We start from the raw sequence: 27,045 nt of genomic DNA, 5'->3' as shown, positions 1-27,045 counted from the left end.
CTCTGACTTCTTCCTTCCTGTCGTTGTCTCGTTGACCCTGACGGGCTGAACCCGCGTGTGTGCCCTCGGGGGTGAGGGCACGACGCTGGTTCGCTTCTCACACACCTCTCCTTCGGAGGCGATATGTTCCACTGCCCGACGCCGGATTTCAGCAAAAGTCCTTGGGCGATTGCGAATAATAGATTCACAAAAAGGGCCGGGACACACGCCTTTCCTGAAGGCATACACAATCATGGGCCCCTCCGACGTGCCTACTTTCACCACTTGGGACCCGAAGCGGTTGATATACTCCTTCAAACTCTCCCCTTGGTATTGCTTCACATCAAACAGATCGTAGGAGACCGGCGGCGGGGCCCTGTTCGCCAGGTATTGCTCTCTGAACAACTGGGACAGCTGCTGAAAAGAGGTGATATGGCCGCTAGGAAGGCTGATAAACCAATCCATGGCCATTCATGTCAAAGTGCTCATGAAGAGCTTGCATCTTGCGGCGTCAGAGCCGCCTACTAACACCATTTGTGTGTGGAACACCGTGAGATGTGCCTCGGGGTCCTCCATCCCGGTGAAAATCGCCTTGGGCCCTGTGAAGGTGTTGGGGGTCGCCGCATCTAGGATCTCCTGCGAGAAGGGAGTGGAAAACACCCTTGGTGGGGTGAGATGCTCCATCTCTTCGTTCTCGCGTTGCCCTTGGTTGTTCCTCAGACCCTGGCGCAACTCCTCATTAACGCGACGGAGCTCTTCGTTCCTCACATGCGAGGCGTCGAGATCTGCCTGCATGCGTTCTTGTTCTATCTTCGACTCCGCCATATCATCCTGCAGCCCCCTCATTATCTCCAGGACCTGCTGCATGGACATTTCTTCTCCCGCAGCGCGTGCGGTAGCTCGTCTAGTGGTGGCCATTCTTCACTATTTTCTCAATCGTTATCGTGACCTGATAGATCTTTTCAAACTTGCGATGGGACCAATGTTTTATATCGGCCCCACGGTGGGCGCCAAATGTTCCGTCCGGTTTACCTGGGACGTCTTCGTGCGCGACCTCGACCGTAAGCTAGGGACTCCTTCCCACTGGTTACCTGTGGATTCCTGCAAAGAAGGACAAAAGGGCGCCCTAGCGGCCGTTTGCACTCCGACGCTCAAGTCAGCCAGCAAGAAACACCAAAAACTATGCACCTCCGTATCGGAGCACCGCGTATGGCACTCTGAAGGTGGTAAAAGGGAAACTGTGTCTAGTGTATATTTTCTCCCTCTGGCAAAGATCTTTCCCCAGTCCCTTGTACGTAACCTCAAGGCTCGAGCAAGCAACTAGAGAGTTTCTGGAAAATTTGCCAAAAGTTCAAACCCCGTTTCCAACATTCAAAGCGCTATTTAAGCTACTCTCGCATTCAAAGCGCCTTAAAGCGCATTTAATTATAAAACGTAGCGCATATAAGATGTTTAAAACACTTGGGACCATTTATAGTACCTTAAACGCTCGAAACGGAAACTGTGTTAAATAACTTTAATTACCTTGTACCTGACAAAATGGCGTTTCTATTCTGACCTGGCTGTTGTACACGTGCAGGGCCTCACAACGCCGTGACCCCATCTGGGGGCACTTCTTCGTGTGAGTCCTCCTACCTGGGAGAGCATCTGCGCTAGAGGTGACTTTTTGGGTGCCAACTCATGCCCCCAAACATCTAGTCACTCACTTTGAGAGCGTATATGCCTTCCTCTCGTACCCTGCACCTGGCTACCCTGGGCGTGACCCTCCTCTTGAGTCGTATCTATCCCAAGGGCGTCTCTGGGGCGGTAGGGGCACTTCACGAGTCAGGCTACCCTACACTGGCGCTATCACTATGGCCTTGAAGCCACCTTTCTCTTCTCTTTATCACTACCTCGGATTATCGGGACTTGAGGCCTTCCCACGGCGTCGCTCCCTCCATGGTCTTTCCTACCCATGGGTATCGGGGAACCACACTGTGATTGCCTTGCCTTAGTGATATTTGACCTTGGCGACGCCCTGGTTGGGCGACGCCTTAACTGGTCGATGCCTTAACTAGGCGACGTCTTGACCTTGGCGACGCTTCCTCTTGGCAACGCTGGCACTTGGCGTCTCTTCACCTAGGCGACGCCTTATGTTGACTTTGACCCAGACGTTGACTTTGACCTTGACTTTGTCAACGCCCGGATACAGGACCGTACAATAATCTTTTAGGAGACCATTCTTCACAAGCTCATCCAACTGATAGCCCAGCGCCAAACAGTTGTTAATATGGTGCCCAAACGCCTCGTGAAATTCGCACCACGACTCCTTGTGAGGTCCCAGCACTTTGTCAGACGTCACCGGTGGCCTCAACCTGTCAGCTATGTTGGGCACAACGATGAGGTCTTTAAGTTCCACCACAAAATTGTGCCTTAGAGGTCTATTTCCCTCTCTTCTTCCTTCTGCCCGACCCCTAGGCTGGGTTCTCCTTGCCTTGTAGGTGCGCTTCCTGTCTTGGCTCTTTCTTTCTGTGGTGGCTTCGTGGACCCTAGCAGGTTGCGTGTGCATTTGCGCTCTTGGGCGTGTGAGTGCAGCAGTCGTGCACTTCTCGTATGCCTCGCCCTCCGAATCAATGTGTTCTACCGCCCGACGCCTTACCTCAGCAAAAGTCTTGGGGTGGCTGCGATTGAGTGACTTGCTGAAAGACCTAGGACACACCCCTTTCCTGAATGCGTACACGATCATGGGTTCGTCTGTGGTTCCCACCTTCACCACCTGCGCCCCGAAGCGGCTTATGTACTCTTTCAAGGTCTCACCTTGATACTGCTTCACGTCAAATAGGTCATATGAAACTGGGGGTGGGGCCCTGTTGGCTAGGTATTTGTACCGCCCTGGTGGACGGGTGTGATGACGTGGCACCCTGCTACAGTGTAGGCGTGTTGACAAGGCGCCAGGTTGGCAGTTAGGAAGGAAGTCGGGAGGCACGTGTAGTCGCCGATTGTTAAGTTGGCGTGTTCCGATTCCCAGCTTACCAGAATAGGCGATCGCCAGGTTGAAGATGAAGTCGCCAGATGTAGACTCCGGTGACCAGGCAGTCGGAGATCGCCAGAATAAGCACATCGCCGAAAGACGAAGGAGAAGCAGATTATGAAGGCGGCCGGCGAGACCACAGGGAAGGTGTATGAAGGCCCTAACTCGCCAGTTTCAGTAGAGATCGCACTCCTAAGTTAGCTATGCGCTGGGCAGTACCATGCATAGGTAACTTAGCCAAAATGGGAATAGAAGCAGCGCCAAGTCAGGGAGCCTCCAGATGATGGCACGTGTACGGTTGGATACGAGCCACGTGTTCAAGTCTGTAACTGCCAGGAGAGAGAGAAAATCACCAGGTATATAAGAGTTCTTAACAGATTTCCTAAGGTACGCGCGTTCAGTTCATACACTTTACGCTTGCAAGTGACAGAGCTGTTTGTGAGAGAGAGAGTTTGCACGGTTCCAGTTCTTAGTATTTGGTGATACCGTCACTGACTTGAGCGTCGGAGTGCGATCGGCCGCAGCGGCGCCGTGTCGTTTCTTTGCAGGTTCTTGAGATAGATTCAGAGGAGGAACGGAAGTGAGAAGCGGCGCGCACGTCGATCCTTTGACGAGGCATTCTCTAGCGCTCCGGTCAACAGGCAGGATCAGTATTGCTGTCTGAACAACCGCGAGAGCTGTGTGAAAGACGTGATGTGACCCTCTGGGAGGCTGATGAACCAGTCCATGGCCATCCCAGTTATAGTGCTCATGAAGACCTTGCACCTTACGGCATCAGAACTGCCTACCAGCATCATCTGTGTGTGGAACGGAGTGAGGTGCACCTTAGGGTCCTCTATCCCTGTGAAAGTTACTTTGGGCCCCGTGAACGTGTTGGGGATCGTTGTTTCTAGAATCGCCTGTGAGAATGGCGTTGAGAATTCTCTTGGTGGGGTGGCAGTCTCAGGCTCTTCTACGTCACGCAACCTGCGGCGTAGCTCCTTGTTGGCGCGATGGAGATCCGCCTGCATGCGCTCCTGCTCCGCTTTTGATGCTGCCATTGCTGCTTGCAACCCTTGCATCATGCCCATGAGTTGTTGCATGGTCATCTCTTCACTCCTAGCGCGTGCGGGTCTCATGTTCGTGGTTTCTGGAAGCCTTCTTGATTATCTGTGATTTGAGAACTCGAATTGGGTTGGAAAATGCAACTGGAACAGGAAAACTGTGTGATGGGACTGGCGTTTTATATTGGCCCCACGGTGGGCGCCAAATGTTCCCGCCAGTTGACCTGGGTCGTCTTTATGCGTGGCTCGTCCTCACGAGCTAGGGCACCTTCATTCTACTCCGTCCGTGAGTACCTGAAAAGAAGTGAACAAAGGGGCACCCTCGCGGCCGTTTGCACACTGGCAATCAAGTCAGCTAGCGAGAAACATCAAAAGGTGACACACCTCCGTCTTGAAACACCGTGTCTGGATGCTGTGAAGGTGGTCGAAAATACTTAGTCACTAGTACTGTGTTGCCCTAATTGTCTTGTGCGTACAGTGGTGCGTAGCGAGACAACTAGGGTCTCCCTCTGTGTAAACTGTGAGAATTAGGTCAAAACTCGGGTCCCCCCTTTTCAAACGTCCCAAGGCCCCTTTTTATACACCTCTCGCATTTAAAGCGCGTTAAAGCGCATTGGAAGCGTATAAAAATATTCCTTGAAACGTTCGAAACTTAACTGAATTAACGCGTACCTTAGCGAACTTTTAGGAAAGCCTTGATGTTTTCAGTGCTTATTGCCAAGTGTTCTTCTGACTGTATCGCTGCTCTACACAGAGGGCCTCACAACGCCGTAACCCAACTTAGGGTTATCCCATTGTGTGAGTTCTCTTTCCTCAAAGTGCATCTGGCGTAGGGGGTGACTTTTTGAGTGCCAACTCATGCGCCCCAGCCTCTAGTCATTCGCCCTGGGAGTGTATCTACCCTTCTCTCGTACCATGCACGTGGTTCTCCCCTGGGCGTGGCCCTTTCATGGGTCGTATCGGCCCCCGGGTCTCCCAGCGGTGGCATGGGTACTTCACAAGTCAGGTTACTCCCTACTGGTACTAGAACTATGGCCTTGAAGCCACCTTTCTCTTCTCTTTATTACTGTCCTGAGGTACTGAGGCTTCTCCCGGTGTCACCCCCTCCACAGTCTTTCCTACCCATGGGTATCGGGGGGTGATACCGTCGATGGCTTAACTTGGAGACGCCTCCTCTTGGCGATGCCTACATCTGGCGACGCCTACACTTGGCGACGCCTCCTCTAGGGCGATGTCTACATCTGGCGATGCCTACACCTTGGGGACGCCCTACCTTGGTGATGCCTCAAGTGGTAAATTCATTGACTTTCTTCCTTGGGTCCCTTGAGGGGCCCCACCATATGTTGACTTTTGACTTTCACTTTAACGCCGCGAAAGCTACTAGGGTTTCGTCCCTGTGTAACTGTGTGAATTTAGGTTAAAAACTCGGTCCCTGTTCAAATGCCCCAAGGTCCCTTTCTATACATCTCTAATTTTTAAAGCGCGTTAAAGCGCATTGAAGGCATAGAAAAATATTCCTTGGAACATTTGAATCTTAACTGAATTAACGCGTACCTTGGCAAACTTTCCCTGAAACTTTTAATGAGCACGTGGGTATTGCCACGTACCCTTTTGACTTGATCGTTTATTCTGTGCAGAGGGTCTCATAGCGCCGCCACCCGACTTAGGGTTATTTCATCATGTGAGCCCTCTTTTCTGCGAAGTGTTTCTGTTATGTGGGTTGACTTTTTGGGTGCCAACCCACGCACCCTAATCACTGATTTCTTGCCCTGAGGGTGTATCTACCTTTCTCTCATACCACACACGTGGTTTTCCCCTGGTCGTGGCCCTCTCATGGGTTGTATCTATACCAGGGTTCCCCAGCTGTAACGTGGGTACTTCACGAGTCAGGTTTTCCCCCCTATTGGTACTAGAACTTATGGCCTTGAAGCCACCTTTCTTTGTTACTGTTCTGAACTGTCGAGGCCCGAAGCCTGCTTGTGACGCCCTTTCTTGGGCGATGCCTTTCTTGGGCGACGCCTTTCTTGGGCGATGCCTCAGTCTGGCGATGACTCGAGCGGTCAATCTGTTGACTTTCTTCCCTGGGTCCCTCGAGGGGTCCCACCATGTGTTGACTCTGACCTTTGGTCAACGCTCGGGGACGGGATGGTACAATCCCCAACACATTCACTAGGCCCAAGGTGACGTTCACAAGGATGGAGGACCCTTAGGTGCATCTCACTGCGTTTCACACGCAGATGATGCTGGTTGGCAGCTCCGACGCTGTAAGGTGCAAGCTCTTCATGAGCACCTTGACTGGGATGGCCATGGACTGATTCATCAGCCTCGCCGAGGGTCATATCACGTCTTTCGCACAACTTTCACAGCTATTCAGATAGCAGTATCTAGCCAACAAGGCTCCACCACCAGTTTCATACGACCTGTTTGACGTGAAGCAATATCAAGGAGAGACCTTGAAGGAATACATAAACCGCTTTGGGGCGCAAGTGGTGAAGGTTGGCACCACCGAAGAGCCTATGATCGTGTACGCATTCAGAAAGGGGGTGTGCCCTAGGCCTTTCTGCGAGTCAATCATCCGCAACCGCCCCAAAACTTTTGTTGAGATAAGGTGTCGCGTGGTGGAACACATCGCCTTTGAGGGTGAAGTGTATGAGAAACGCACAAGTGTTGCGCCCACGCGCCCAAAGCGCAGACGCGTGCACAACCCGCCCGGGTCCACGAGGCCGCGACGGGAAGGAAGAGCCAGGAGAGGAGACGCCCCTACGAGGCGAGGAGGCCCCAGCCCAGGGGTCGAGCAGAGGGAAACATGCCAGCAAGGGAAGGAAATAGACCGCTGAGGCACAATTTTGTGGTGGAGCTAAAAGACCTCATTGTTGTGCCTAACATAACTGACAGGTTGAGGCCGCCGTTGAAGTCCGACAAGGTGTTGGGACCTCACAGAGTCGTGGTGCGAGTTCCACGAGGCGTTCGGGCACCAAATCAACAACTGCTTGGCGCTGGGCTATCAGTTGGATGAGCTTGTGAAGAATGGTTTCCTGAAAGATTATCTTGCTGGGTCTGCTACGACCACAGCCCTAGCGGTGCCAGAGGGGGATCAGGCGCATGAAATGCCGATCCATGGAGAAGTGCATTCAGTCGCTGAGGGGGCTTCGGATGATCAGTGGGAGTCAGACCTTGTGTTCACCAGGGCTGACCTACGAGATGTTGTCCCACATGACAATGTCCCTGTGGCCATTTAAGTTGTCACAGCTGGGAGGAAGGTGCATAGGGTTCTCGTCAACTAGGGGAGTTCTGCAGATGTCATGTTTTGGTCGACGTTCAATAAGTTACAATTGTCCCCTGACCTGCCGAGGCCCTACACCGGGTGTTTGTATGGGTTTGGGGAGAATCAAGTTGAGGTACGGGGCTACCTAGAGCTGAGGACGACGTTTACAGATGGACGACGTCACGTACCGAGAGCATTCGGTACTTAGTTGTAAACGCGAATTCAGCCTACGACATCTTGTTGGGCAGACCGGCGCTGAATAGGCTAAGGGCAGTGTCCTCCACTCGCCACATGACGATGAAGTTGCCAGATTTGAGTGGCAAGGTGATCGTGATCAAATCTGATCAAGAGGAGGCCCGGAAATGCTGTGAGAATAGCTTGAAGACAAAGAGAGGCGTGTTCATGGTACTTGAGCAGACGCCCGTTTCAGATACGCCAATGGAGGTAGAGCCCTTGGAAGAGGCAACGCTCGTGGAGTCGACACCTGTTGAGGCCTCACAAGCGGAGGCGATGCCCAAGGAGGATGCGCCCATGGAAGAAACGTCAGAGGAGGCGACGCTCGAAGCACCCGATGGGGCGACGCCTATAGAAGTGTTAGAATATATGGCCTTAAACGAGAGGGGGGTGAATTGTTTAAGAAATATTTTCGTAAACTTTTAAGCCTAGAATGAAAATACTTCAAGAAAACCTTGATTAAGAAATTAGTTTTTCAAAACATAAAGCAAAGGCACAATACTGGAAAAGCAATCGGTTGTTTTACCGAAACAATCGGTTGTTTATACCAGTTATCAAATAACAAAACAGAATTTAAAGGGACAGGGATAAAGAGATTTCACACTGATGTTTATACTGGTTCACTCCAAACCCAGAGCTACATCCAGTCTTCTCAGAAACCCTGAGGAAATCCACTAAGCAACCACAACTTGATCACTTACACAACAACCAAGAGGATGACCTTGAACACCTCAAGACACACACTCTCCTTGGTCAACGCACTAAGATTGTTGATCTTGATCCCCTAAAGAACACACAGCCAATCTCAACAAACACAGAAACGAAACTTGTTTCACAGAGTACAAGGATTAAACTTGTTACAGAAGATAATCTGAAATCAATACAAGCAGAATCCTATTCCACAACTTTGATCAATCACAAATTTTCAGCAATCTCAACTTCTTTGAAAAACTCAAAAACTCTTAGCAAAAACTTGTCAAAGATTAATTGTCAAATCTGTTTTTCTGAATTTTATTCAAAGATGTAGTTTGTTATCAAATCTTAACAAACTCTTAAATTGCATTAAAAGATTGGTCAAAGCATTTAATGACTGGAGCGTAAGCAGTTAAAACATTTAATACTCAGTCAAAGATAAAAAGAGTTTTTCTGTTATGGTCCCAAAACAAACAATCGGTTGTTTCTTCGAATCAATCGGTTGTTTTGGTTCTTAACAGTTCAACCATTTTAAAAACAATTTTCAATCTTTTTCTCAAAAACATCTAAGTATAAACAATCGGTTGTTTCGACAAAACAATCGGTTGTTTTAACTTAGTTTGAAATCATTTTACTTTCACAAAGATTGAGATGCTTATGCTTTAGATTCGATCAAGGGGTGGATTACAATATTCAAACTACACCAGAACTATACTAAACCAACACAGCAACACCAAGCACAACAAAGGCTTCATCATCCTTCAAAGGGTTTGGATTCTTCAAAGCTTGAACACCACTTGGTTCAACAATCTCCCCCTATTTGATGAAGACAAATCCCTGATGCTTGTGTTTGCTCTGATTGAATCTGAAGCAGTACCTGCAAAAATAGCATTTATAATATCTAATGCTTCTTACAGCAGCAAGTTAGATTTTTACATATTCCAAGCATAAAGCATGATAAACAATCAGTTGTTTACACGAAACAATCGGTTGTTTTAATCAGCAGCAGCAGAAAACACTTTCATATCAGAGATTTTTAACAGATTATACAATATCAGATAAATATATACAAGAACCACTTAATTCTCCCCCTATTTGTCTTCACAAATAGACTTTAGCATGTATATAAAAAAAAACAGATTTAGGAGAGATTATTAAGATCAAGAATACCTAACTCATTTCTTAAGAAGAAAAACCTCTCTTTTGGTAATGGTTTTGTGAAGATGTCAGCTAACTGCAGTTTGGTCTCCAAAAACTTCACTTCACAGTTCCCATTTTGTACATGATCCCTGATGAAATGATGTCTTATCAAAATATGTTTGGTCCTTGAATGCTGAATCTGATTTTTGGTAAGATTGATGGCACTTATGTTATCTCACATCAAAGGAACCTTGCTGATTTGTAATCCAAAGTCTGCAAGTTGTTGTTTGAGCCACAAAATTTGTGCACAACAGCTTCCAGCAACAATATACTCAGCCTCAGCAGTAGAGAGAGCAACACATGCTTGCTTCTTGCTATGCCATGAGATTAGGCTTGAGCCAAGAATGTGGCAAGTGCCACTTGTGCTCTTTCTATCTAGCTTGCAACCTGCAAAGTCAGAATCTGAATAACCAATTAAATGTATTGGAGAGTGAGAAGGATACCATAATCCTACAGATGATGTTCCTTTGAGATATTTCAGAATTCTTTTTGAAGCTTTGAAGTGTGACTCTTTGGGATTTGCTTGATATCTTGCACATAGACACACCGCAAACATGATGTCCGACCTACCGGCTGTTAGATAAAGCAAAGATCCAATCAATCCTCTGTATTTTGTTTGATCTACACTCTTTCCAACAACATCCGCATCCATGTAACAGCTTGATGGCATTGGAGTGCTAGCTTCTTTGCAACTCTCCATTTCAAATTTCTTGAGAATCTCCTTGCAATACTTTGATTGACTTAAGAAGATCCCATCCTTTGTTTGCTTAACCTGCAATCCAAGAAAGAAAGATAGTTCTCCCATCATATACATTTCAAACTCACCTTTCATTGCAGCCACAAATTCTTCACACAATCTATCTTGTGTAACACCAAAGATGATATCATCAACATAGATTTGCACAAGAATTATTTCTGCATTTGACTTCTTGATGAAGAGATTCTTGTCTACCATTCCTCTTTCATATCCATGAGATAGCAAAAAGTTGCTAAGCCTTTCATACCACTGCCTTGGAGCTTGTTTCAGTCCATACAAAGCTTTCTTCAACTTGAAGACATGGTTGGGATACTTATGATCTTCAAAGCCCGGTGGTTGATCTACATAGACTTTCTCATTGATGTAGCCATTCAAGAAAGCACTCTTGACATCCATTTGGAAGAGTTTAAAACCACTCATACATGCAAAGGCCAGCGGCAGCCTCACATCCTCCAATCTAGCAACAGGAGCAAAGGTTTCACCATAATCTATGCCCTCTTCTTGATTGTAGCCTTTCGCAACTAGCCTTGCTTTGTTCCTTGTGATCACTCCATCCTCATCTAGCTTGTTCCTGAACACCCATTTCGAACAAATAATATTCATTTCATTAGTTTTAGGGACAAGAAACCATACCTCATTCCTTGCAAACTGATTCAGCTCTTCATGCATAGCTTCAACCCACTTCTCATCCTTGAGAGCTTCCTCAATTGACTTTGGTTCAATTTGAGAGACAAAAGTTGTGTGCCTGCAGAAGTTTGAGATGGAGCTACGTGTGGAGACACCTTCCTTTATCTGCCCTATGATGTTATCCATTGACAGATCTCTAGGAATCCTCCACTCTTTGGGCAGCTCACTCTGTTGCAGAATTTCAATCGGTTGTTTCTGCGAATCAACCGGTTGTTTTTCTGCACAGATTTCCAGCTTCTCCAAACTGATGCTCTGTTCATCTTCCTCAGCACTGGTCTTTGGGATTTGAATGATTCTACGATCTACCTCATCAAAGACAACGTGAACTGATTCTTCTACAGTCATCAACCTCTTGTTGTAGACTCTATATGCATGACTTGTGAGTGAATAACCTATGAAGATACCAAGGTCCGCTTTCTCATCAAACTTTCCCAAGTTTTCCTTTCCATTGTTGAGTATGAAACAGCTGCAACCAAAGACTTTGAGATGACTGATGTTAGGCTTCCTTCCATTGAAAAGTTCATATGGAGTTTTCTTCAAAATAGGCCTTATAAGCACCCTATTCATCACATAGCATGAGGTGCTCACTGCATCTGCCCAAAAGTACTTAGGAAGTGATGATTCACTAAGCATTGTCCTTGCAAGCTCTTCAAGAGACTTGTTCTTCCTTTCTACCACTCTATTTTGCTGTGGTGTTCTTGGAGCAGAGAAATTATGCAGAATTCCCAACTTCTCACAAAATTTGTTAAACTTCTCATTCTGAAATTCTCCTCCATGATCACTTCTAATAGAACCTGTACCGATCAGGTCATCGGGTGTGATAACATGGACAAAAGAAAGGTGGGTGGCCAAGAAGTCAACATAGTTGCCGTTTATGGAAGCGGTGTTCTGCGGTGTACATAGTCGGTTGTCGCCGCTTTGTGTGTCACCGACGTGTTAGAAAATGGAAGATCAGGTGGTCTGACATCGCCCAAAAAAGACATCGCCCATGAGAGGCATCTCCCAAGATAAGGCGTCGCCAAGGGAAGACATAGCCAAGTGGAGATATCGATGGTGTTACCCCCCGATGTCCATGGGTAGGAAAGACCGTGGAGGGGGCGACACCGTGAGGAAGCCTTGGACCTTGATAGCTCATAATAGTAACAAAGAAAGGTGGTTTCAAGGCCATAAGTTCTAGTACCAGTAGGGGGTAAACCTGAGTAGGGGGTAAACCTGACTCGTGAAGTATCCATACCACTGCTGGGATACCCTGGTACAGATACGACCCATGAGAGAGCCATGATCAGGGGAGAACCACGTGCATGATACGAGAGAAAGGTGGATACACCCCCAAAGCGAGTGACTAGCGATTGGGGCGCATTAGTTGGCACCCAGAAAGTCACCCCACGCGCCAGGAGCACTTCGCAGGAAGGAGGGCCCACACAATGAAATAACCCTAAGTTGGGTTGCGGCGCTATGGGACCCTCTGTGCAGAATAACGATCAAGTCAGAAGGGCACGTGGCAATGCACATGTGCTCATTAAAGATTTCAGTGAAAGTTTGCTAAGGTACGCGTTAATTTAGTTTACGTATAAAATGTTTCAAGGCACATTTTTATACGCTTTCAATGCGCTTCAATGCGCTTTAAATGCAGGAGGTGTATAAAAAGGGGCCTTGGGACATTTGAAAGGGTGAGTTTTTTTACCTAATTCTCATAGTTACACAGAGCATAAACCCTAGTTGTTTTCGCTGCGCACCCACTGTGAGGACAAGGCAATTAGGGCAACCCAGTTTCTATGATTCAGTATAAGTTCTCGACCACCTTCAGAGGGTGTGTCACCTTTGATGTTTCTCGCTAGCTGACTTGATCGTCGGAGTGCAAACGGCCGCGAGGGCGCCCCTTTGTTCACTTATTTTGAGGTATTCACAGACGGAGCGGAACGAAGGTGCCGTAGCTCGTGAGGACAAGCCACGCACGAAGACGACCCTGGTTAGCCGGCGGGAACAGAACCTATGTTGTTGTTCTTTGTATTTTGTAGCCTTCTTGCTAGCTTTTTGAATGCAGAAAAGGCATCATTCTTTGATTCCAAGAAAAGAGTCCAAGTGTACCTAGAAAAGTCATCAACAATGACAAGAGCATAATAATTTCCACCAAGGCTCATAGTTCTTGAGGGTCCAAAGAGATCCATGTGAAGAAGTTCAAGAGGTCTCAAAGATGAAACAACATTTTTAATTTTGAAAGAACTTTTCACTTGTTTCCCTTTTTGGCATGCTTCACAAATGTGATCCCTCTCAAACTTGAGTTTTGGCAATCCAATCACAAGATCTTTTGAAATTAGCTTGTTCAAATGATTCATGTGCATATGAGCAATTCTTCTATGCCAAAGCCAAGATTCATCTTGCTTGGATAGAAGACATCCAATTGAACATGGTGAAGAGATATCTAGAAGATACACATTATTAACTCTTTTACCTACCAACATTACCTCTTTGGTGTTGGGTAGACAGATTTCTCATGTATTTGTCTTGAACATCACTTGATATCCCTTGTCACAAAGTTGGCTAATACTCAGCAGATTATGCTTTAGGCCTTCTACATAAAGCACATCATGGATTACCAAGATGTCTTTGTCTCCTATGGATCCTCTCCCAAGAATCCTTCCTTTGTTGTTGTCTCCCAAGATACTCAGGAACTTTGATTTGTCCCCTGTCATGTGCTTGGAGCATCCACTATCCAAGTACCATAGTTGCTTGCTCTCCTCCAAGATTTCCTACAAAACAGATTTTCAAGTACAAAGATTTGGTCCCCTTATGAATGTGGGTCCATCTGGTTTAAACTCATCAATTAAAGCTTTATTTCCCTTAGGAATCCACTTCATAAGACCTTTAGGAACATGTTTTCTGATTTTACAGAACCTCATAGAATGACCTTTTTTCATGCAATAGAAGCATGTAACAATCGGTTGTTTCGATGGTCCAATCGATTGTTTTTCTGGCATTTTTGAAAATGATTTTAAAAATCTATCTTGTTTGTTTTGTGGATTAAAACTCAACCCAACTTTTCCAAAAACATAGTTTTGAGATGCTAGAACACTCTCAAAGTTGGATTGGCCTTTAGAAAGCTTATCCACTGTTTTAACATGATAGTGGACCTTCTTTTCAAGATTTTCGCAATTTTCACAAACTAGAGTATCACACTTGCACGAGGAGTTTTTGTAAATGATTTCCAGATTTTCAAAATCTGTTTTTGAATTTTCTAAATCCTCTTCTAGTGTCTTTACTCTGTTTTCAAGCCAACTGTTCTTTTCTTTTAACCGATTGTTCAAGAGAGCCAATCAGTTGGCTTCTTCATGTGTTTCTTGAAAGGCTTGAAGCAATTGACCATAATTTTCAGAGTTTGAGGAGTTTGATGAACTTACACTACTTGAGTCATCCTCCCTTCTGGCCATGAAGCAAAGATTGAGGCTTTTCTTATTTTTCCTTCTTTTCCTTCTTGCTTGACTCTTTGTCATTGCTTCCTTTGGTTCATGAGCAGCCTTGAGTGTGTCCCACATATCCTTAGCAGTTTTGCACTTTGATATCCTGAAAAATTCATTAGTATCTAGTGCAGGAGCTGTGCCTTCAACAAGGCACATGAAGGTCAAGTTACCATCAATGGAAGGGGTGGTTATCACCATCCGTTCAGACCAAAAGGAGGCGAAGAAGTGTTAAGAAAACAGCCTCAAGAACAAGAGATCGGTATGCCACGTAATCACAACGCCGCCCCCTGGTGTGGAGCCTGAACAGGAAAACCAGCGAGTTGTGGATACAACGTTGGAGGTGGCCGCCGAGGGCGATGTGATGATGGAGGATGTCGAGGCGAGGTCCGAGAGCGCCACTCGAGTGGAGGAAGAGAGAAACTGCCGGGAGATCGCCAGGGAGTCAGGTATTGCGAGAGCGCTGATCGCCAGCGAGAAGAGGCCTCAGCCAGTCAAGGAGTGGCTTGAGAAGAAGATCAACGACAAGACGTTTAAACTGGGGAAAACCTTAGACGGCGAGACACAAGACCAGATCGCCAAGGTAATACCTTCAAAACATTCAGTCACGGTGTTCCGATACGGAGGTGCGTCCCTTTGATGTTTCTCGCCAGCTGACTTGATCGTCGGAGTGTAAACGGCCGCGAGGGCGCTCCTTTGTTCACTTCTTTTCAGGTACTCGCAGACGGAGCATAACGAAGATGCCCTAGCTCGCGAGGACAAGCCACGCACAAAGACGCATCTGGTCAACCGGCCGGAACAACATTTAACCTCCCAATTTAAATACACATTAGGATCACTATCACCACTAAAGTTAGGTACTTTTACAATTTGAAAATAAGGCAATGCCACATGTTGGCGCCTATCTTCAAGTTTATGTATTTTCCATTCTTCCTTTTTTTTCAAAGCTCTCATAGGTGTTGGAACTCTTTAAAACATGCCCATGATGATGTTGGCCGTGAGGAATGGATCTTTCATGCTTCATGGCAAGTTTTGACAACTTTTATCCTTGTGTTTTACGTCTAAGATTTGAAGCCTTGTCTCCATTTGTCTCAATTCCTCATCACGTTGTGCAAGTATTGTTTTAATTTCTTGTAATTCATTAATGAAGTATGCATTTGAATAGGAATGACGTTTATAAGGTGCTGCACTTGATAAGGTAGCCATTGCAAAATCAAAACAACAAACAAAAAGAACAAACAATATCAAGAAAAAAAAAGGTTAGAAAATGGAACAATGATGGTGTTGTAATGAAAATTTAAAGACACTCAAAGCACTCCAAGAAAGAATACTTCCCTCAACTAATCTGCTCTTGAGGTTTTGGTAACTCTCAAATGAAATATGTCAAAGCAAACCACTCTTTCTTAAAGCCAAAACACCACAAAATTTAAAGAACAATAAAAGACAGTCAAGAAAAGGTGTAAACAAGAAAAGACTATATCAAAAGGAATACAAGATATATGACAAACTCAAAGAATAGTGAAGAAAAGACAATCAAGAAAAATAAGATACTCGATGAAAAGATGGCACACAAAAGAAATCTAAAGAAAAGCACTAGAATAGATGAAGAAAACAAAAACAGAACTACTGGAATTTTTTTTTGTAAACTGTGTGTGACTTTACAGATTTATCTGAAACTGAAGAAAGCGAACTGGAATATGAAATTTTAACCACTGGAAATTCAAGATGTTATCTAAAAGTTGGCACTGGAATCACTCAAAAACAGTAAGCCAATTAATTGTGATAAATTTCTGAAAAATACTTCCAAATCACCGTTTTTCCAGAAGCAGAATTTTACACACTGTACGTATTTCATTTATCATTTTTTTGGTATACTGAATTTTGATGCACTTCTTTTTTCTACTTTTTTGTAACACTCTCAAGAACTCAAATCCAGAATATCATAATTTTCCAGTAATCACAGTAACTGCAATAAATCGAAACAGTCAGCACATTTTCAAGAAAACAGAGGAAACCTAACTGGAATGAAAAATAGAATTAAGAACTTCAAAAGACATAATAGAAGTGATGTTTCAAGAACTTGTATAGATCTAAAATACAAGTAAGAACTAAAATCTAAAAAGAAAAGCACCAAAAGATCAAGAAAACAAACACATAAAACTGCACTCAAAACAAAATCAAGAAACCAAAATTATCAACAAAAGGACTACAAAGAATTGATAACATTTTTGGAGAAACATGACTTTGACAAAACTTATAGAGATTCAAAAATCAAAATGACACAAACAGAGTGTAATAAGAACAAGAAAACAGCAAGAAATACCCAAAAATAAACCTAAAATAGAAAGTAAAGACAAGAATGTAAAGTTCTTGAATTAAAAGTGCCAAAACAACTCAAACATACACAAGAACACACCTAAGACTCATGATACCACATGATGTGATTCCAATGACATGATAGGAATATGATATGAACATGTTATGGATTCAATAAGAGTTGGAATATGATTAGGTACTTTTAAAGAATTGGATCAATGTTCTAACATTCAAGAACTCACCAAAACACAAGTAACCAAGCCAAACTCACACAGAAACCCATTTTGAACAACAAACCCATGGATAGAAACTCAAGAACACAACATATACCATTTATACCCATGGAGGACGTGACCAAAATAGCCAGAACAACCAATTTGCACCGATTAAAATTGAATATAAGTGTAGCAAATGAAAGAGGATATCATAAGGAAGAGATTGCACCGATTGAAAGTGAAAATAAACAAGTAGAACAAAAATGGGTAATTTGGAATGAAGGGAAAATGGACTTATGTGAATGAAGCTCTTGGAATGTGCATGCCACTTGATGGTTGGCTTTAAGATGAGTGTTGTTGTCGCCACTTGAGAGCCCAAGAATTCACTCAAGATAAGACTAGAAGAGAAAAAGACACAAGTCTCTCTCACTCACTCACCAATTTGGTAGAGGTTCTTTACTCTCAAAATCAATCTTATTATTTCAAAGACCTAAGCACCCCTCTTTTATAATAGAGAGGGTTGGTCACAAAGTACAAGAGAAGCTTACAAGAGAAGATTTTGAAAGGTCACTTTCCAACTCCTTTTATTCTAGCGTCTAAAGGAGTGTGAAGAGACAACTTTCTAGTTTCTTCCTAAAAACTAACGCCTAAGGTACTTACAAAAGAGGTGTCTTTTTGGTTTCCCTCTTAGTACCTTCCTAAACACTACTCCTATATGTTTTACAAATTTATACAAAAGAAACTACAGAGAGAGATATTAATTGGAGCCCATTCTTGAATGTTTGTAGTCTTCTTTTAGGCTTGATCCTCTCTTTATTTAATTTCTTCTTTAATTTTGAGAAGACTAGAAGGAAGAACTTTAATGCTTGGATGGATGGCCTCTTCCTCCATTACTGAAATCCTCTTCTTTTTTATCTCCATCAGGGGGTGACCACATGACCACGAGTACTCTATCCATCAACCTCTGATAGGTTACCCCTGCATTCTTGAGTCCAAAAGGCATCACTTTATAACAGTAACAAGAGAGCTCCGTCATGAACGTCGTATTGCATTCGTCCCTGGGATGCATTCGGATCTGGTTATATCCATATAAAGCATCCAGGAAGATAAGAAGTTTGCATCCTAACGCACTGTGTACCAGGGCGTCAATACTAGGCAACGAATAAGAGTCCTTTAGGCATGCTTTGTTCAAGTTCGTGAAGTCGACGCACATCCTTCACTTCCCGCTGGCCTTCTTGACCAACACTACGTTCGCCAGCCACTCTCGGTATTGGATCTCCCTGATGACCTAACGCCTTTCATCGTTGAACTTCCTCCTCCTCTGGCGGACAGGTCGAACCTGTGGGTCCATGGTGAGGTGATGACACAAGAAATCAAGGTCGATGTCAGGCATGTTTGAGGCAAACCATGCGAAGGCATCTAGGTGTCGTGCTATGACCTCGACAATCTGGTCTTTGCCTAAGGACTTTCCAAACTTGAACCTCTTGCCCTCGATCTCCATCTCCACCATCTCTTCTACGGGCTCGCGTCGTCTCTCCCGGGCGATCTCGACACGGGTACCCCTTCTTCCCTTGGAGGTTGAGTGGTGACGACGTACATCTTCTCCTTTTTCTCAGGTTGTTCTCGTAGCACCTTTTGGCCTCTTTCTTATCAGACTTGATGGTGATCATTGTTCCTTCAAGGGAAGGCAACTTCATCTTCATATGCCTCGAAGAGGCTACTGTTCCGGTCCTGTTCAAAGCGGCTCTGCCCAAAAGTATGTTATAGGTTGAGGGAGCATTAACAACAAGATACCTAATGTTAGCAGTGCGGGAAGTCGTGTCGTTAGTGAAGTTTGTACTCAACTCTACGTGTCCACACACTTCTACCTGGTCTCCTGCAAAACCATACAGACAGCCATCGTAAGGCCTCAACTAGTCAGGAGACAGCTACAATTTGTTGAAAGTCGACCAGAACATCACGTCGGTCGAGCTTCCCTTATCGACGAGGACGCGGTGTACCTTTCTTCCCACGGTCACCAGTGAGATCACCACTGGGTCATTGTCGTGCGGAATCACATCCTACAAGTCGGCCTTGGTGAAGATGAGGTCAGGCTCGGGGGCCTGGTCTGACACCTGGGCTTCTACTTCCATCACTTCTCAGGCGTATTTCTTGCGATGGGAGGCGATGCACCCTCCTTCTAAGAATCCTCCAAAGATTGTGTTGATATTGTTGAAGATGGTTGTTGCCCCTTCAAGATTGTGTTTGATGAAGACTTCTAAGTACATTTCATGTGTATTTTGTTTTGCTTTAAGTGTGTCTTAGGTAGTGCTTAGAGGTTGTCTAAGAGTGGGCTTTTCGCTGAGTAACTCACCTCATAACCACTGGCCATGTGATAAGAACAAGCATAAGTTTTCTTAAACTGTTTTTCACATGTTTTTACAAAAAAACATGTTTACTGCATAAAAATAAATCTGTTATTTTCTAAATAAACAGATTCATTTTTACACTGATGCCTTGGCTAAGTCTTGTGAAAATTAGATTTTGTGCATCATGTATTTTGACTAAGTCTTCTACCTTTCAAAACGACTGTGTTTAAATAGTTAAGCTTTTCTGTTTTCGTTTTGAAAAATAAATCTGTTCATCTATAAATGAATAGATTCTTTTTGTCTCTGGTGCCATGTCAAGCTTAAACGATTTTCAGTTTTATCTCAGCACCAGAATGGTTGACTAAGTCTCCTCACTTAACAAATTCTCTAACTGCTTTTGAAAATAAATCTGTTCATTTTATTTTCAATCTGTTCATTTTATAACAGCTTTAACTATTTTTCAAAATTCAGTTATAAGTTGGTTTTCTATAAAATGAAAACTCGTTTCTGAGTTTAAACATCGTTCATACATTTGCAAAAACAAGTTTTGACAACAGAGAATTAAGAGTTTACAAAGGATTAGCATTTGTTCTTCAAAGATTTCGAAAATCACAAAGTGCTTGTTGTTTGATTCTGATAAGAACATATAAAATTTGTTAAAAGTCACTGGAACAGATTGATTGTGATAGGTTGCTCAAGATTTTGTCAAAGCTATTAATTGAACCTTAAACAATTGCTTAAAATTGAAGCTTGTTGTTCTGTGATTCATTGTTCTTAATTTCTGGAAAACTGTTTGATATCAAGAAGAACACTCATAGTTTGTTAAAAGCCACAGGAACAGGTTGATTGTAAAGGTTACTCAATTAATTGGCATGCTACAAATTGAACCTTAATCACTTTCTTAAAATTGAAGTTTGCTGTTTTGTGTTTCACTGGTTTTCGTTCTAATATAAGTGTGTGTGTGCATCTGGAAAATCTATCTGCATAATCTTGTGATTAACCTTGCTGTATAAACGCTTTTCAAACAAAAACAGTGCTGAAATAAATCTGTTCATTTTCACATAAATCGATTTATTTTCTGTAAACTGCGTTAAACACTGTTTCTGCGAGAAAGTTTTAAAAGGTCAATTCACCCCCCTCTTGAACTTTGGCACTATTAAACCCAACAATTGGTATCAAGAGCTAGGACTTGTACTTTAATCAATTTTGTTTGTAATAATGTCTGAGTTTAATGTGCTTTTTGCTGAAGGATCTGCTGTTAATAGACCACCTATATTCAATGGAATGAATTATGCATTTTGGAAAGTTAGAATGAGAATTTTCATGGAATCTATTGATGCATTAATTTGGGAAACTGTGGTCAATGGACCTTCTGTGCCAATGCAGGTTGTCAAGGATGAAGAAGTGGTAAAGCCAAGATCATAATGGAATGAGACCGAAAGGAGGAAGGCTCAACATGATCTTGTGGCCAAGAACATCATAACATCTGCATTGACAATGGATGAGTTCTTCAGGATATCTCAATGTAAGTCAGCTAAGGAGATGTGGGAAGTCTTAGAAGTGACTCATGAGGGTACTGAAGATGTGAAGAGGTCAAGAAAACATGCTCTTATCCAAGAATATGAATTGTTCAGAATGCAGCCCGAGGAGAGCATTGCTGATGTGCAGAAAAGGTTCACCCATATTGTGAATCACCTCACTGGTTTGGGAAAAGAATTTGACAGAGAGGAACTCAACATAAAGATATTGAAGTGCCTCGACAGAAGCTGGCAACCAAAGGTGACTGCCATATCTGAAAGTCGTGATCTGTCAAAGCTGGGAACTGCTGCACTGTTTGGAAAACTAATGAGCTAGAGCTCAAAAGACTCAAAAGCAGGAAACAAAAGGGAGAAAACCCAAAGGTCTTGCACTAAAAGCAACTGAACTTGATGAGATCAAGGAGGAAAAAGAAGATGCTGAAGATGATGACACAATCAGCTTTCTTACAAAAAGATTCAGGAAATTCCTGAGGAAGAAAAGCAGAAATAGGAACCAGCAGAAAAGAAGGTATCCTAACCCCAATGATTCAAATTCCTCTAAATATACTTGTTTTGGCTATGGCAAAACAGGGCATTACAAAACAGATTGTCCAGACAATCAAACAAAGGAAAAATCTGCCAGCAAGAAATTTGAAAGGAACAAGGGAAGAAGAGCTTACATCTCATGGGAGGAAAATGAAGTATCCTCAACCAGCAGCTCTTCAACAGAAGATGAGGAAAACAATTTGTGCTTCATGATGAAGGATGAGGAGTCAATCTCTGATTCAGTATGTGATTTTTCTGTGGATTTAGATAACTATGATCAATTGCTTGCTGCTTTCAAGGAAACTCATGATGAAGCAAATAGGCTAGATGTAATATGCAATAAGCTGCAAAAGGTAAATAATGTGCTTGCACCTAAAGTAAAAACACTTGAGGAAGAATTGCATAAAGCCAAAACAGATTTGGTAAGCCTTGAACTAACATGCTTGCATGCCTCTATTAAAACCAGTGAAAACTGCAAAAAATTGGAAAAACAAGTGGAGTATTTGCTGAAAAACCTTTCCAATTTCACCAAGGGAAGAGAAAACCTTGAGTCTCTCCTTGGATCACAGAATGTTGTTTTCAATAAGAATGGTCTTGGTTATACCCCTGGAAATGTAACCAATGTCAAAAAGCTTTCAAGTTTTTTTGTTCCAGCAAAATCAGTTTTTTCAGCTTTTAACAGTGGCAAAAAGGCATCTCATGTAACCTAATTTTACTGCATGAAATTTGGTCATACCTCTAGGTCTTGCATTGCTAGAAAGCATCTTGTGCCTAAGAACTTAGCAAAATGGCTACCAAAGAGAAGGTTTTAATCTGTGCTAGACCCTATACTGAAATGGGTACCATTTGTATCAGTTTTATTCTGTTTTGCAGATTGGTAGCAAGAAAAATCAGTGGTACTTGGACAGTGGCCGTTCCAAGCATATGACTGGAGATCTTACAAAGTTTACTAGCTTGAAGCTCAAAGCAGAATGACATGTAACCTATGGTGATAATAACCGAGGGAGGATTTTGGGCAGAGGCACTGTTCGAACAGGGAACTCAACAACCATTGAGAATATGCTCTATGTAGAAGGACTCAAGCATAGTCTTCTCAGCATAAGTCAGCTTTGTGACAAAGGATACAAAGTGAATTTTGGGTCAAAAGGCTGCACAATCTCAAGTAATTCATCTAGTAAGGTACTCTTTACTGGTAAGAGAGTGAATAACATATATCTGCTGAATATCATGGAAACTAACTCTTCAAATGAGTTTTTGCTGTCCAGAAGTGATGAGTCTTGGCTGTGGCACAGGAGGTTAGCTCACATACACACAAATCACTTGAATAAATTGAAATCTAAAGATTTAGCTTCTGGTTTACCTAACATTAAATTTCAGGACAACAGGCTTTGTGATGCTTGTGTGAAAGGTAAACAAATCAAATCCTCTTTCAAGTTAAAGGATATTGTCTCTACAAAAAATTCCATTGGATGTGTTACATATGGACTTATTTGGTCCATCTAGAGTTGCTAGCTTGGCTGGAAATTTGTATGCTTTAGTTGTTGTGAATGATTACTCTAGATTTACATGGACTCTATTTCTTGCACATAAACATGATGCTTACACTGCCTTTAAGAGATTAGCAAAAATTATGCAAAATGAAAATGGTTGCTGCATAAAATCAATTCGAAGTGATCATGGGGGAGAGTTTCAAAATGCTAAGTTTGAGAGGTTCTGTGAGAAGCAAGGGATAGCACATACCTTTTCAGCCCCTAGGACACCTCAACAAAATGGTGTAGTTGAAAGGAAAAATAGATCATTAGAGGAACTAGCTAGAACTATGTTAAATGAATCTAAGCTTCCTAAGTATTTTTGGGCTGATGCAGTTTATACTGCAGCTTATGTGTTAAATGGGACCTTAATAAGACCAATTCTTAAGAAAACCCCTGATCCTGCCTGTTGACCAGAACGTTGGAACTTGCCTCGTCAAAGGATCAACGTGTGCACCGCTTCAAGCCTTCGTCCTTCTTCAAGATCCACCTCAAGAACCTGCAAAAGAACAGAGTGGCGCCGCTGCGGCCGATCGCACTCCAACACCCAAGTCAGTGACCGAACCACCAAATACTAAGAGCAAGAACACTCTAGAACTCTCAAGGAACCGTGCAATGTTCTCTCTCACAGTATGCTCAAGAACTCGCAAGCGTAAAGAGTATAATCTGAACGTGCGTACCTCAGAAAGTTCGTTGAGAACTCTTATATACCTGGTCACTTTCTCTCTCCTGGCAGTTACAGACCTGGACACGTGGCTCGCATCCAGTCGTACACGTGCCATTATCCGGAGCCTCCTTGACTTGGGCGCTGCTTCTGACTCTCTTTTTGGCTAAGTTACTTATGCATGGTATTGCCCAGTGCATAGCTAACTTGGGAGCGCGATCTCTATTGGAATTGGCGAGTTAGGGTGCTCTCGTACACCTTCCCTGTGGTCTCGCCGGCCGCCTTCATAATCTGCACCACCTTCATCTTCGGCGATGTGCTTGTTCTGGCGATCTCCAATCACTTGGTCGCCTGAGTTTACCATCTGGCGACTTCATCTTCAACTGGGCGATCGCCTGGTATGCTGGAGATCGGAACACGCCAACTTAATAACTGGCGACTTCACGAGCCCCCCGACTTCCTTCCCCTCTGCCAACCTGGCGCCTTGTCAACACGCCTATACTGTAGCTGGATGCCACGTCATCACTTCCGACTACCAGGGCGGTACACAAGCCCCCCAGTCTTAAGCGAAGACTTGTCCAGCGAAAAGACTTAAAGAGTCACGTCATCTACGTGGCACTGGCGCAGAATTCCAAGCGGTTGCACTTTCTGCTCCTCTGACGCTCCACCAAACACTCCCCATCGTTCAACACGTGGCTTCATCAACGGTTACCTTCAGTTAACGTTTGCGCTTCCCAAACCCATTTCGAAAAACCCTTAAACCCATTTTCACTCCACTGTTCCATCACTTTTCTTCGTATCCTCAAACGCCCCAACTCTCTTCTGCAAAAAAGCTCTCAGCGTTCTTCAACATTCTGAATCGCCAACATTCTTCATCGCCTTCCTGATTATAAAAAGGTACTTCCTTTCCTTCTTCTGCTGGTTTTTCCTGCATTTTAACCGATTCGCATCATCCTTTAACTGTCTAGTGCATACGTTGTGGGTTGTTTTTGCGATTTCTCCTTCTTCGTAACTTAGGGCTCTGTCAACGTCTCAACGAACCTACGTTCGTTTTTGATGTGATTCCAATAGCCACATAGAACAAGATTCTTGACACTTTGAGGAATCACCTTGAGCTGGAAAATGTAGAGGCACTTTCTTAGAAGTTGGATCATGGTTCTAAGTCAAGAACTCACCAATAACAAGTACCAAATCCCAAACTCATTTGGATGAACCAAATATTGTCAAATTGAATCAACAAAGGAATAGAAAACTAGATTAACCGAACAGAATTAAGCTACTAATCATATGAACCGAACAGAATTAAAAAACAAAACAAAACATAGGTGCTGAAAATAGGAAAACCGAAAGCTAGACAACTCAAAAACACAAGGCAACATGAACAATTGAAGAAGAAGAAAGGAAGGAGAAGAGAATGCTCATGAAGATGGAAGAATGGTTGGATGATCACGCCACTAGAAGTATGGATGCTCCTAGATGAGTGTGGAAGCCGCCACTTGAGGAAACCATGGTCCTTCAAGATAAGACTAGAGTAGAAGCTCAAAAGCTCTCCAAATGCTCACTCCAATTTTGAGTATAGTTTCTTTAGATAAATTCAAATCTGAAAAATACAAAGAGAGCACCTCTATTTATAGCCTAAGGTGCTGAAATATAAGCTACACAAATTCAAAAAACTCCCTCCCAAAAAGCTTCTAGAATTTGCGCCTAAAACAAAGCATGAGGAAGGTGTGACCTCTTCCTTCACTTTGGCACCTCCTTTTCTACTCCTACACCTATCTACTAATACAGCCCCCCCCTAAGACTCCTAACTAAAGACTAAAAGATGCTTTAACAATAGAGGTTTCTAATGTTTCCCTCTAAGCACCTTCAACAATATTCTTTATTATTTAATACTTGGCCTTGCCCTTCATGAGATGAACTTGGGCTTTTTGGGCTTTGGCCTTCTTGGGCTTGGGCTTGGGCTTTGGGCCTCATCTTTTGCAAAGAATAATAAGAAGAACTTTAAATGTGAGGGCGAATGATCTTGTCCTTCATTATTAAAAGCCTTCTTTATTTGATTCGCATCAGTTTTTCACCTTTCTTCCACGATCGAGTCAGCCTCTGTGAACCCTGATCATTTTTCCTTTTCTTCTTCCTTTGCAGCTTCAACAATGACTCGCTCAAAGATCACCCCAAATCCTCCTCCTTCATCACGAAACCCCTCTTCACAAGCACACGACCCACCGCGAGTACGTGGCGCTTCGTCTTCTCAGGCTGAGAGGCCTGCACCTTCCCGCCCCAACCTGGCCCAGGCTACTCCGCCTGTCACCGGAGGAGCCTCCGTCCCCCCACCAGACTTCAAAAAACTATACCCCTGGGCCAACTCGACCCTGTTGGGGGAAACATCTTCTGTGAACACTACTGGGGCAGTTCTGCGATTGACAAAGGGGGATGAGCCTCACCAATCATTCCACAAGGAGCACGATGAGAAGATGACAGTGCTACCTTGCCCCCTGGCCTGCCAGTTTGTGCTGACGACAAGGCAAACACCGGTGGAGCCTTCTGTTTCGTCTACACAACCCTATTCAAGAAGGTGAAACTCAGGTTTCCCTTCACTCGCTTTGAGAGGGAGCTTCTCACCGAGCTCAACATCGCCGCCGCCTAGTTTCATCCCAACAGCTGGGCGTTCGTGCGAGCATTCCAAGTCATGTGCGACCACCTGGGGTTGCCAGCATCGGTGGATGTCTTCCTATTTCTCTTCGAAGCCAAGCACCCAGGAGACCGCCTGTGGGTAAGCTTGAACGGGATTGCTGGGAGGTCGATCCTCTCCATCTTCCAGCAATCCTATAAAGACTGGAAGGGCAAATTCGTCCAGGTGCGTCCCAATGACAAAGACGCTTCCTTGCTCGACAGTTTCCCCTTGTATTGGGTAAACAAAGGGAACAAAGAGTCCAAAAGCTGCTTCAGGAGACCCAGAAGTCCTGATAGCATGGGCGCTTTGGACAGAGATCTCTGTTTTTTCTGGAAGAGTGTGGCAGACGCCAACATCACCTTCCTCACCACCACACTTATCTGCTTCGAGTTCTTCGAGGACCAACTCGAAATTCGAATAGGTTAGAACGTTTAAATTCTTGTTCTAATACTTACTCCTGTTAACTGTTTCTGGGCGTCTTGTGCATTGTGCGCAAGACTTTGGTTTTATTTTTCTGCAACCTTTACCTGCTTTGCTGCGTATTGCCTTATGCATTTATTTTCCCTCTGAACTAACCCTTGCATTTTTGCTCTATGCAGATAATATGTTGGGCCAGGGCAAGCTCGCTGAACTGAGGGCGCTCGCCCGAACCCACGGGTTGGCATCGGGTTCACAAACCGTGCCAAACTCTGTGGTGGAGATCGCCGCTGCTCAAGGCAGATCGCCACCCAGGGGCCCGACTTCCTCTGAGGCCCAACCCGCCAACCAAAGAAAGAAGCTTGTCCTCAGGAAACCCAAGAGGAAAGCTCCCCAAGTAGTCCATGAGGAGGAAGAGGAAGACGACGAGGTAACAGAAGATGGACTGATTACGAAGAGGAAGAGGGTGGCACCTTCTTCTCCACCTGCTCCACCCCCT

This window comes from Phaseolus vulgaris, chromosome 8, assembly GCF_000499845.2.
Source record: "Phaseolus vulgaris cultivar G19833 chromosome 8, P. vulgaris v2.0, whole genome shotgun sequence".
Classification (NCBI taxonomy): Eukaryota; Viridiplantae; Streptophyta; class Magnoliopsida; order Fabales; family Fabaceae; genus Phaseolus; species Phaseolus vulgaris.
This window is presented reverse-complemented; position numbering follows the sequence as displayed.